At 38.7% G+C, this 13,670-nt stretch overlaps 1 protein-coding gene across 7 annotated transcripts in view; it reads left to right on the top strand.

Annotated features, from left to right (window-relative positions):
- The window catches only part of RAB27A (RAB27A, member RAS oncogene family), a 60,247-nt gene that overhangs the window by 5,264 nt on the left and 41,313 nt on the right, over window positions 1–13,670 (top strand). For 2 of the 7 annotated variants that reach the window (XM_090029049.1, XM_090029050.1), the window contains exon 1: window positions 8,047–8,279. The exons of 4 other annotated variants lie outside the window; for them this stretch is intronic. The gene's annotated coding sequence lies outside the window, so the exon portion shown is untranslated. Of the gene's footprint in view, window positions 1–2,603; window positions 2,722–8,046; window positions 8,280–13,670 lie in introns of those variants that run through there. One more of the 7 variants, XM_090029046.1, reaches the window with a different exon arrangement.

Below are 13,670 nucleotides of genomic sequence, written 5' to 3'. Positions count from 1 at the left end.
TCAACAAGCATTGAGATTTTACTTATTTTTGTTAGTTAAACAACACTTGAATTTGAGGCACAAACTTTTATCAGTAGTAGATGTAATGTGGCTGCCATGGGCATTGCCTGCCCGTCCCTCACATAATCTCAAATAATGTTCAGTTAAAGCACTAGACTTCAGGATTAATAGGATAAAGCCACTGAGCTTTCCCAGTAGCAGGACCTTACTTGTGCTTTCCTTGTGGAGTACATCTAAGCTTGTTAAGTAGAATCCTGGCCTTTTTTGAAGATTTAGGATATTCCTTTTTCTCAGGGTCTTGCCAGCTCATGGTTTCTATACATGACTGAAAAAACTGCACGTAGCAATAGTATAATGCTTGGGCTTTCAGGATTCACAAGGTACTCAGTTACTCTGGTAAGGGGCATACAGTATGACTGCCAAGACTACATGGAATCATTGGGCATCATTTTAATTGATTGTTACTCAGTCTGGGGTCCACGTAGGTAGTAGAAAGTCTGCTTTTGGGAAGGTTCTTAGGTTAGAAAGTGACTGTAGATTTCCAGTGCTGAAAGCAGAATTGAATTGGTGCAACTTGTAAAGTAGATAGTGATAGAAGAAAAGTAGATCCAGGTTCAAGTTAAGGATTTCTGCCACACACTTGCACCTAAAATATGAGCAGTGAGGGAGGGCTATGAAAAACACTACAAGGAACCACAGTTTCTACTGTATGAAAATGTGATTTGTTACTAATTGATAAATAGGGTTGCCATGAATTGTGTAGAACATTTAATATCTGAGTTTCAGAATGGCATTTACAAAAAAATCATATTCAATTGCAGACACTCCTGGTATGGTTGTAGTAGTGAGTGAGTGTTCCAGTTACCAGGAATGCATTTAGCCATCATTGTGTATGGGTGGATAAAATTGCTACTAAACAGTTACAATTTTATTAATTGTATGTGGAAATCAACTGAGCAGTTCTATGCATGCGCTTTAAAAAATGAGACCATCTTTCTGATGATGCACACAGTGGTAAATGGCAAATGTCACCTGTGAAAGGGGCACCACAAACCATAAGTATTTATGTTTCCATGTGCTTTATTGAGACACCATTTTTGTACAGTGGATTCAGCTGGCAACATTGGCCATTCTCTGGAAGGCTGGATAACAAACACTGTCTTACCAGAAGTATTTGTATTTTTTGGTATTACCATCTCTTTCTCTCATTACCACCTCTAAATAATACTCGCACCTTGTTTTTGGAAAGGCAGAATGAAGGGGAAAAAAGATTTTGCCAGAGTTACCACTGCATAGAACAGGACAGAACCTAATCTTTAGCTGACTCGCCCTTCTTTTCCTAAAAGCTGAAACTATCTGCTGCTGAAGACTGGTCTTCATGTGTGAGTCTACAATTTTGAAAAGAGCTAAACATATTCTGAAAGGCCGTGAAGTAGGAGAAGAGAGACCAGGAGTTGTCAAAAGGCTGCAAAATTGCCAGAAGAAAAGTTGGTTTCCTTAGTGGAACATCAAGATAGTTTTAAAGGAAGAGATAGGACTGTTAACTTGTGCAGTAAAGAACAATGAGCCAGTAAATCAACTAATTTCTTCATCTGGGAGCAGGAATCTAAGCAGGGTGCTTCTGTTCCAGGCAGAAAATCAGTTTCCCCGCTTAAGACCTACACCTTATTTTTTTAGGAAAAGGTGCGTGTTGTATATTAGTTAAGATGGCATTTCCTGCATCCTGTGTCTATATACCTATTTAGAAATGATTAGTAGTAGCTACACTGAAAATGATCTGTGTGGGCACTTGTTAGCCAGCCTGGATTCACTATGAGCACTGCTGTTTTGTCGCTTTCATAACTACGTTGGTTATTCCATTCAGTCATCCTGTCCATTCATTCAGTGAAAAGCTATAATGAAAATGGGTTCCTGTGAGAGGGAAGAAAACAATCCGTTCTAGCAAGGATGTTAGGAGAAGGAAACATTTGGAGTGGAGGAGCTACCCTCAGAGGTGAGGACTAGAAACGATTTAAAACTCCTCTTGCTTCCCAGCAATGAATATGCCAGGGATTTGACAGTCTTGTTAAAAATGCATTGACTTGAATAAATCTGTTTCGTTTTTGTATATAGCATTTTTTTGGGGGGGAGGGGAGATAATGAGGTTCATATGTGCTTTTCTAGTTTTCTTATCTCCCTTTTCATCTGCCTCTAAAGCTTGATGTTTCAGATTAGCCATTAATAAGGAGCTAGAGTGAATTCCTTGTGTTAATGCACCGTGAAGGCTGCAGAGTTCATACTTAGATTTGTATTGCATTGTGAAAACTTCATACATTTGCTTAAAATTATCAGACACAACAGGTTTCACTGTGAATTGCCCTGTTTTACAGGGCACAGAATGTTAACTTATTGTGAGAAGTGCATAGTTACTGTTTTATTGCTGACATGCAGTGCCATCCCATAGCAGATACCCTTTTGACGCAATAACAGCCAAAAGATTTTGTTTGGTTTTTCCCCTAAATTTGAATGTAGAACGCAAGATTAGACCTTTCTACAACACCCCCAAATAATTTAGGATTAATCTGCTTTGGTTTTGTTACAAAGCATTTGTTTTCTTATTTCAGGGGGGGTTCTAGTAGTTCAAGCTGGAACTGGCACATAACATCACACACACCTCTCTCAACTCTACAATTGGTCCAATAAAAGATACCACCAAAAAAACTATTCCTGTTGCGTAACATGGTGAGTCTTCTAGTGTTTGAAGATGCTGTGTTTGGTTACACCGTACTTGTGGTTGCGTTTTTCACTGGTGCCAGAATGGAAGAGCAGGGGGATGGGTGGGGATCACTTTTCCTTATGGGATTATTGCACCTTTTATAGTCTGGTCTTCTTCACCCATCTACAACTTTCCCATAGATTCCAGTGGGTGAAATTAAGCTTCAAGCTGGACAGTGAGACATGGTTCTTTTTTGGGAGGGGCAGGGAGAAGGGAGAATGGGGGGTTGTGTTTTTGGTTTGGTTTAGTTTTTTTTGCAGTGTACTTATGTTATGAAGTTAAATAGGCAATGCATCTTAGTCCATTTCAGATTCACTGCACCAATGCTGAGGATGCAAGCTTGATATTTTTTGCTGCTTCTATAGCAGAAAATATAGGATCTCGAATTTAGAGAGAAACCTTTAAAAAAGTTGTTGGGAGAAGCTGCTTAGTGCAAGGGGCTAGAATGGAATTTTGTCTTCAAGAGATATTAAGCAAGGTGGGGGAGGTTTAATTGATAGTAGAGAGAAGTTTAAGTTAGTCTTAGTAGTATTGTTGAAACTTTGTTTTTTACTACCAGTTGTGCTTTTACTGCAACCTGCTATTGAAAGATTTTTTTTTTTTTAAATATGTCACTTCTCAGCTTGCAACATTTTTTGCATTATACATTTAAAGGCTAATTCCACAAAGTTCTGAATATCCCCGATGTGTCAGGAAGTGCTTGGTACATAGCAGAATGAATCTGCCAAACTAGTATTTTCACCAGACCTTTAAAATAGGAGGCAGCAACTCTTTTCTTAATGGGGAAAAGGGCACTTGCGTATTTGGAGTACCCATTTCGATTATTTACTTCAGAAGCAACATCTCAAAGGGCATCATATTTTTTATGAGAAGATCAAGACAAAACAGATGGAGATCTCAGCCGGCCAGGCTGAACATGCTTAATTGAGAAATCATGGAAAGAGTGAAGACATGCAGTGTTTTTCATATTTATAATATCTAAATTCTGCTGTTAAAAAAGGAGTTACAGGCAGTGGATCTAGTTTGCTAAACATTGTTACAAGAGAAGGCTAAGCAGCGATGGGGCAAAAATAATGCCTGTTTTGAATCCGAGGAAGGGCAGGTCTCTTCAGCTTGTTAATCATTTAATATAGAGTCTAACCTGAGGTGCAAGATAATACATTCTTATTTTCATTTTCTCCTGTTGGGTTAGACTGAAGGCTCAGGAGTGCTTAACAAATGCTTGTTGATTCACCAAACGCATGTAGGCATTGTCTGGATTAGGAAAAATAATAGAGATTAGGTTGGAGTAGTTATCAAGTTGTAGTTAATTTACTGTTCTCATAAGGTTTGGGCTTGTGAGTACCTAAGTCACTTGTGAAACTGGGCTTTAGGAATCTAAAGCATTTTGGTAGGCTTGGAAATTTTACACTCAGTCTTTTTCCTAGAATAGATACGGAGTGACGTGGTTTGAGTTACCCAGTCAAACTGTCTGAAAGCTACGGCCAATGCAAAATGTGGTAGCCCTGCTTTTGATGGGAGCGGGTTGACAGGAACACACAACTCCAGACCCCCCAGCTTCTTCCATGGCTGCCAGTAGCTTTCTGTGTTCAGTTTAAGGTGCTGGGTTTTGATGTATAAAGCCCTAAATAGTCTGGGCACTTCGTACCTATGGACCACCTTCTCTCTTGTGCCCCACTGTTTTGGCTGACTAAGGTCAGCCAAGAACAACCTCTTGCAAGTCCTGTCAGTATGTCAAGTCCACTTAGTGAAATCACTTGGGAGGTAATTCTCCACAGTTGCTCCTTGGCTCTGAAACTCCCTTCCTCTTGGGGCCCACCATGCTTGTGCCAGAACATCATTTTGGAAGTGCTGCAAGACCTTCCTATTTGGGCAGGCATTTAGCAAGCAAAGCAAGGCTGAGATGCTTAGTGGGTCTCTGTTGTTTTGATATTCTATTTGCCCTTTTAAGTTGTTCTGTTCTCTTACTGTAAAATGTCCTGAACCTTTATTGGGAAAGGCAGCATATAAACCACATGAATGAATAGTCTGCCATCGTAGGCTCGGAGTACATCAGGTGTTATTGTGTAGCCAGTTAAAATGGAGCTAGTGGTGTCAGCCAGCAGCTGCACTAGAAAGAGAAGTTTATCTAGCACATTGGCTAAACTATTCTGCTTTTTCTAGTCAAGGCAAAGCCATAGTGAAGAAAAGCTGTAGCCTCTCCTGGAGAGGGAAGAGAAGAATTTTGCCCTGTTGGATAGCCGTGTAAAAGGTGTCCTAGGCAGAGTGGTCTTCAAATGGAAGATTCAGCCCTCTTAGATCAGTCTTAAAAGTCAGTGTTTCTGCTGTTTTGTAGCCAGTGCTAAACACAGAGGTATGGTTGTTTAAACTGAAATTCAGAGAAAAATATCTAGATAGTGTTAAAAAATTGCATTATTTTTGGTAGTGTTGTTCAATATACTAAAATCCTAAGAAAACTGCAGTGTAGTACCGTTGAAGCCTCTCTTTGAGATTTAAAAATATATTTAGCCACTAAATTTCTGCCATGCAGAGAAAGATTGCTGATTTGATGATGAGTGAATTTGTAACTTCATACTGAAGGCCCGAGGCACCGATTTAATCACTGGATTTTTTTCTCTTAAATACTCTTCGTTATCTCTAGACTTTATTAGTCCAACCAAATTTTATCCAAGAAGTGGCACCCATTTTAAAGGGTACTTATAAAAAGTGAAACCCGCCTTACTCCTATCTGTAGTATAATAACTGACTAAGGATTTCATTTGCCTATATGTTCAGCCTTTCTTTCTTCACAAATATAGTACTTGTAAGCAGTATAATGGTTTTAGGAAAATGTCAGTTTAAGTAGCAGGGTTTAGACTTGTATAGTCACGTATATAATCACCAATCATTTTTCATACTGACTATTACATGCTTTGTTTTCAACTCAAAAGTGGTCTGGATAAACACTTGTTTAGTTTTTGTCACCATTTAGTATAGATTTATTTATTTTCTTAAAATCTATTCTTTACCATGTAGTTTGCTTTCTGCGTTCAATTTCCTTTCTAATTTTTTGTTCTCTGTTTAGAATATTAAGAAAGTAAACTGGTGTTTGTTTGTTTTTTACTGTAGCAGCGGTAAATACAGTATTTGGCCTTTCCTGATTCACCCTTCTGTACCATTTCTTGTTGCCTGTTTTTTTGGGGGTTTTTTTGCTTCAGATTATATGCTGCGTTATTGGGTGTTGCCTAGGAATTGTTTATCTTTAGCAAGGTTCAAGATAGATAGGATATTCAGAATCTTAACATCAGAGTCTGATGAGATAAAGGCATTGCATCAGCCCATGAAGGGATCTCAAGGCACCCCAGGGTGCCCTGGCACCTTGGTTGAGAATCACTGTCTTAACACTTGTATCTTAAAATGTTGTACAGTTGGAAGTTAAACAAACACAACAAAAGTAGTGCCTTTGTGTTGGCAACCAGCCCACTTTTAATTAAAATATTCAAACCAAGCACAGCTCTGGATAAAAGAATCTATACCTTCATTAGTGTCATATTAATCTGACAGAGTGCCCTCAGCTCTCATTAAGGAACATACATAAATTACTGTGTGCATGTGTTTTGAATACTGGGGATGCAGGCTGGGGTGGGGGGGGTGTTGCATCTGGCCAGGCATTCTGGCTGGTAGTGGGGAGGCTGTAAACCCCACAGCTCCCATCCAGCTGCAACCCCCCACTCATATTTCTGTGAGAAATTCCACTGCCCCACCAGTCTGAGTTCACCAGCCACACCTGGGCTGCAGATCGCAGCTCTGCCCTGGCTCTGGACCATGCTGTCACCTCTGCAAGATCACAGCCCAGCCCTGGAGTAGTTAGGTGGGCAGGGGCTGCTGGGAAATGGAGTCCAGTGCTAGCTAGCTCTGGCCTGTGGGTCAGACTTTGCCTGCCTGTGGCCTAGCCTCTCTAATCCTTTCTCCATGCTGTTTGGACCACTGTGGGTGAAACCCTTCTGCATGGCTGCTCTTTCTAGAGTGAACAAAGGCAAGGCCTACCTTGGTGGTGCTCAGTCTTTGAACCTATGGGTTGAGTCCAGCACCTGGGACCATATCATCCAGCCTTGGGGCTCTTGTTGGTTCATTAATGTGGCATTAGGGGAGCTATAGCAGCATTAATTGTTGTGGCTTCCAGAGCCATAGGTTGTTGACCCCTGTGTTAATGGTTTTTTAGGTTCTAGAGTAGGATTATGGTTTGACAACCAATGCATGGAATAGAGTCTGGCTTACAAAGTTGTGATTTTTTTTTTTCATGCTTGAGCTAAAGGATTGGGTCATTCAGTGAGAGCGGTAGAATGAATGTAGGAGGCTAATGCAAGTTTCCACTCGCCAAAAGGGAACAAATGTTCCTTCCCTTTGTCACATACAATGGTGGGCCATGTGAACCAGCAGCTATGGCCAGCAGAATTCTGTTGACAATTTTGCAGATCAGTGTGGCCCAATACTTTTATTTTTAAATCCATATTAATGCTGTGTGATAACTCTAAGTAGCCTACCGAATAGCTTTTCAAGAGGCAGTGATTTCTGTACATAAAGGCTCTGATACAGAGTAGTTTGTACTGTGTGAGAGAAGAAATAGAAGTAAATGGCTTATAGTCTTTTCAAATGTTATTTAAACTAAGATTTTAGTGCTAGGAAAAAACCTTTTCAACTTGGTATCATGGATAAAAGCTTGTTTGTTCACATTTAAGGACATTTATTTATTAGGACCCTAATCCTTCAGTTAATCCCTTGCAGGTAAATTCCTGCAACCATACAGTGCCTTGTTGCACTGTATAGAACAAGGGGGTGCCCACGCAGCCATCCTGGCAGTGTCTGTTAAGCATGGGAAGTGAGGTTTTGCAGATAATTCTGCACTGTGTGGTAGAGGGTAACTGGTTATTGTCCTCCCACACAAATGTCCTGCTTCATTAAGTTTTTTACTCTTTTGCCTTTTAAAGAAAGGAAAGCCATGTCTTCGGCATCCCATTTACAAATATCTGTGAAAACATATTCATGGGTGGGGTCGAGGGGTGCTTTGGCAGTTTTGGTATTTTTTGTTTGTTTGTTTGTTTTAAATAAGGCACTCTTATTCAAGTGAACATACTTGGTCCCTGATTTAAGTGGAGTTTTGAGATTTTTTTTTTTTTTTTTAACCTGGTAAAGGATAATTTTAATTAAATTGATTGCTCAGTTTGTGAAAGGAGGAAAAGAAGTCATTTGATCAGTCAGCAAGACCACATGACAAACAGCTGAAAGTAATTAGTTGGGTTGCAGTGTTTGTGTGGTGCTGATAGCTTTTGTAGACTACTGAATAAAAAGCAAAGCTTTTGAGTGCAATGATGATTTTAAAACCATTATTCTAAACTATTTGTTTTACACTCCTGGTATCAATTGTAGATGAAAAACAGCCTTGCTATATGGGTATGGTGTTCAAGAGATCCAAATTGTATCAACTCTGGCTTATAGCTTAAAGTAGATTTGTAAAAAGGTGTCTCTTTGCTGCTGTTAAACCCAGGTATGTAAATCTTTATTTATTTCTTTTTTAACTGATATGTCTTCTTATGTCTTACAGCATTATTTCTGAGGAAGTTAATTGTATCTGGACAAATAGATTTAATCATTTTGACTTCCTAACTACTGCACCAACAGTCTAGAGGTGGAAAGATGCTTAAAACTGTAAAATGTCATACTTGGCCTTATGTAGAATGTGTTACTGCTTACTTTTGCATGTAATTAAATTGTAACTATTCAGTGCTAAGGAAAAAGTGTTTTTTATTTTAGAATTAGGGTAGTTGTGTTTTGGTAGTATCAAAATGATGTTGTCATGATGGTCTAGGAAATGAGACAAGTATTCTTGTCAGTGATATCTTTTATTGGACCAGCTGCGTGGTTGAGGGACGTAGGCAAGCTTTTGGGTATCACAGTATACTTCCTCAGGTGTCTGGGAGATAATTCTGTTTGATTGTAAGTCCTGGAGGTGAAAACCAGTCTGACTGGGTAAAATGTAACGGGTGTTGTGGAACCTGAGCTAATACTAGCAGAGGCTGCAGATAGTATTATTATGAAATAATTTGAAAAACTTTTGAAGTTGGAAGTACTTTAGGGTGTTTTTTTATATATTTACTTACAAAGTATTTCTCAGATTACTCTGCTGTAACTAAATTACTGCTTTCACCCTGTATGAGCAATCTGCAGTAACTCTTTGGACTTCATCTTCAAACAGGACCAGTGGGGCAAGAAACCTTACTAATTTTTAAAATGCAACTCTAAATTTATGATCAGGATTGTGACGTGGTTGCCTTATAATAGCAGGGAACTGAACAAAACAACCCAAGGGTCCCTTTTAGCCCCATGCTTCTAATCTGTAAACAGTGCAACTGAATAGTATTTGGGTCATAGCCTAAGGTCATAATTATTTTAAGACCAAATTAGTAACCCTTATGACTAAATGTATTAGCTAGATACTATTAGGCGAATGGTGATTGCCTTGTAAATCTAGAACAGAACTGCAACAGAATTTCTTTAATGGGTTTTGTAGTATGGCCTTCTGACCTTCTAAGGGTAAGGTTTAACTCCTATAGTTATTCAAAGCATTATAGTAATATGTAAGTTTTTTGTTACTTATAAAGGATAAAATGGTTTAGAGCAAAAGGTCTGATTATTATGGCCTGGAATAAGCTCCTTTGTCAGTACAGAGGCCCACTTATTGTTAGTGGGATTCTGAATGATTATAAGGGTCCACACTAGTGAGTCATACCCAGGCTTTGCTTCTGCATCAGATGTTAAATAATCTCTTCTGAAAGAGAATCGCTCTCTTTCTCCCATTTCAGCTGGTAGAAGGGCATATCATTTATGTTGAGATATCACATGACAGTTTTCTCAGAAGAGCTGATTGCATAAAGCCAATTCTGTGGTTGAACCGGAAAAATGGGTAATTTTTTGGACCCAAAATGGAACTTTTAAGTTTTCTATCTATCTAAATTCCCCCCTCCCAATTTTATATTGGATCAGTCCAAAGCATTTTTGTTTCAAGCTGAAAGGAAATTGTTTTGAATGATTTAACCCTTTAAATTTTTAAAAATCTTGGTCAGTTGTGAAAGTAAAAGCTGAAATGTTTTGTTTCAAAAACATTGAAAGAGAACATTGACTTTTCCTAAATTAAATACAATTTTGACATTTTTTTTTCCTCAGCTGAACCCTCTGGTATTTGCCAGATGTACCAGCTGTTCCCTCCAAGTATATTTTTCACCTAATTTGCTATCTGCCTAAAATTTTTTGCTCAGTTTTATGGGTAGGTTCTGTTCTTCGTGGTGGTTTATTATTATTATTTTTAATCTGTGTGTTCAACATGGCAATGCTTGCTCTTGGATGCAACAAATGTATTAGTGACAGAAGAAACCAATCTGTTCAGTTGTACAGCAAACAGTGCTTGATGTCTCTTTTTATTTTTATTTTTTTAAAGAAAATGTAGGCTCTAATTCCAAAGCTAAAATAATTTGTGTCAAAAGAACCTGCAGCTCAAATGATATTCCTGAAATGTTCTCTTCTATTTATTTGGTTACTGTCCTTTACCCCATCTCACTACAACCAAAGCATGTTTTGGCACTTATCACCACTGTGCTTTCTCCCAAGGTAGCAAACTGTAAAGCTGACATCCCTGCCAACCATAACCCTCCAGGAGGAATTGCCTATTGAACACTACTTCCTTCCTTTTTGTGGGAAAGTCACAAGATATCTCCCAAACTCATGGTTGCTTAGCCCTGAAGCCATCACATCTTGTTTTTTCTTGATGAGAAGAAATTAAATAATCTTATTAAACACTGAGGCAGTATTTATTGTGAACATAAGGAGCTTTTTTGATGTGCATGAAGTACTGGTTTTATACCTCTGCCTGCCTTAGTCAATTTATTATATGTAGCAGGGTGAGACTCCAAATTCTTGAACATAGATATCCAAAGAAGTTTTTTCCTCGTTGAAATTAGTATCCTCTTCCTTTGTAAACAACTGACTTACAGGGAGCTTTGCTCCAGGTTATTATACTTACTGATTTTTCATGCAAGTATTTCCCAGTGCTAGACCCATTATAAACTTTTTTTCCTGCTCTTCTAGATAGAAATTATTCTAGATAATATTAGTAATATTAAGCTTCATTGTGGTTTAAGAAGTCAGAAATATTTCAGTTGTCAATATTTTTAAAATTTATGCAATATTTCTAAGTAATTTAAAGTGCATGTTAATTATCTGGGATGTACTTCATAGCCGTGTTGGTCTGAGACAAAAATAAATCAGAAATCTAGAACTCTTGGTTCAGAAATGATACCTTTTTATTAGATCAGCTAGGAAATTGCAAAACAAATATCTTTTTCTCCAAGCTTCAAATGCCTTTCATCAGGCTCTGGGAAAAATAAAGATGGTAAAAAGTCCCCATAGGTAGGAAATAAACTTAATTTTTGCACAGAGGGAGTTGGAAATGGAAATCTGTCCTTCTGGGTCGCTGTAAATGTCTTTGTGAGTTGTTCTGAGTTGCTCTTTGTTGTGTAGATCAGGTAGGAGTCCTTCACTGGAGGTCATATGGCAGGCAGGGAGGTTAAAAATCTTTCTTGTTGTTCTGCAATGCAGTTTAAAATCCAAAATCAGCTAAAATTCAGCATCTTACATGTTTCAGGGATGTATTTGGTAGCCGTGTTGGTCTGAGAGAAAAAGAAATGCAAAAAATCTAGAAGTCTTGGCTCAAATGATTTTTTGAGATTTCCTAGTTGGTCTCATAAAAGGTATCATGCAAAAAAGATTTTTGCATTTCTGTGAAGTATCCTGCATTTAAAAACTATTTTCTTAACCTATTCTACTTTAGAGAGTGGGTGGTGTTTTGTGTTTTTTTTAAAGTATTAGTCTGATAGCTTGTTATTTTGGAATTTAATTTTTTAATGCTTTTGGTTGGTATGATTTAGCTAAGTTTTTCTTCATTAGTACTGGTGAATGTGCTCTTAATCCAGGTCGTAGCTGGCCTGGTCTAGAGGAAAAAGCAATCAGGGCTTATAGTAGAGATGATATCTCATATAGCTACAACCTGGATACCTGATGCATGGAAGATACCGAATTTTAGCCAATTTAAAAAAATTAAATCTTCATAATTTCCCAAGCAGGAAGCAATTTTGACCACCTGTAACCTGAGATACTATTTCTGCCTTTGCTCAAGGTAACTTGCATTACCACAAAGCCCCACAACAGAGCTGAGAATATGCCCATCAGCTAAGAACTGTCTGCCCAGTGGAGTGAGTATTCCATCTTTTGACTCCTCTGTGAAATGTGAACTTTCATTTCTACCCAGGAGGACTTTTACCATCTTTTCTCTGAAACCTGATGAAGGGTGTTTGTGCCCAAAAGCCTGCAATTAAAGAAATTTTTTTGCAAAAATCTTGTTGGTCTGGTAAAAGATATCACCTCTACTATGAGCCCCAATTGCTTTTTACATCTTAAGTGACATTCCTGTGTGTCCACTTCACTTTGAAGTAGGCATGGCTGCGTTTCTGGTTTATAACCCCCCCTGGTTTCCAGCTGTGATATTCAGCAGGCCTATTAATCCAGGCATATGGAAGACTTTCCCCTGAGGGGCTATATGGGTGTTAGCCATTTGCTGTGACACCGAAGCTGCTTGGTGGCTGCAACTTAGGCTGTAATGTGAGCACCAAGGCTGGTTGTTGCAGGCCACGACCCTCCCTTTGTCAATTTGACTAGTTGCTTGCATCCCTATCAGTGGTTATCAGCTCTCCCTGGTCATCCTCCCTCAACTCAAACTCTCTCCCTTTTCAAAGCCAGGTCTTGTAATGGTTTAGTAGCTTCTCTTGATCCTAGTTTTAGCCCTGGAAAGAGTAACATGTTTTAGCCTGGATGGAGCCATGTAGAGGTTATTCTTCAATTGATAGCTTCCCTTTCTTTGGTACAGATGAGTATCTGTATTATTGTTTTGCCTTTTCTGCTTTTGTCCTCTAATAAGCCATTTGATTGAAATTCAGAGCAAGTAACATTTCACACTTACATATAGACACATGTACATTATCCACATAATGAATATTTCCCAGTTTGTTGCAGGGCTCATTGCTTTGATGCCTAGTTAAGTCAATAACTTGGGGAGCCAATGCATTTTCTGAGCAAAGTACAAGATTTTTACTGGTTGCTAGAACTGTGTTTTGGCTCATCAGCCATGGCCCGAAAGGCCCAAGAGTGTTCCCAAAAAAATAACTTTCTTTTAGTGTGGCAGATGTAAAATCTACAAGATGAGACAACTTGTGGTGACCTTTGTAAAAATAAATACATAAATTCTAGGTGATCTAAGAAATGTGCACTGTATGGGAACACCATGAAATTGGCATAGAATAAGTAGAATTGAAGAGACTCAGCAAAAGCAGATGTAGAAAATACTGTATGAAAGAGCCTGACATCAATCATTGGACTAAACCACAAACATTTGCTGCCAAAAATGAAAGTGCTTGTTGACATAATTCAGTGTCCTGTAGAAGCAAATCTCTTAGCACGAAGTAACAGGTAATGAGAAACAAACTCATTTTGATTAGGGTTTTTTAAAATAGAGCATTCAACCAGGAACAAATTCTGTCCTTATGATGCTGAAAAGATTGTTAGGCAGAGCTATAAAAAAATTTAAGGAAATCAAGTTGAAATCAAATTCTCCACTGAAAACTCTTCTAGCTCCCCTGACCCTTTTGGAATCATAGGGCTGGAAAGGACCCTGGAGGGTCATTGCAGCCTCCTGCATGAGCAGGAAAGAGAAAGACATCTGGGGTCAGGTGGCCTCAGCCAGGTGACCATCCAGTCTTCTCTTGAAGACCTCTAGGGTAGATGTTTGCACCACCTCCGGGGGGAGCTTGTTCCATAGTCTGGACACCCTCGT

Source organism: Crocodylus siamensis, chromosome 15 (genome assembly GCF_052110815.1).
Source record: "Crocodylus siamensis isolate JL-2025a chromosome 15, ASM5211081v1, whole genome shotgun sequence".
Lineage (NCBI taxonomy): Eukaryota > Metazoa > Chordata > Crocodylia > Crocodylidae > Crocodylus > Crocodylus siamensis.
This window is presented reverse-complemented; position numbering and strand designations above follow the sequence as displayed.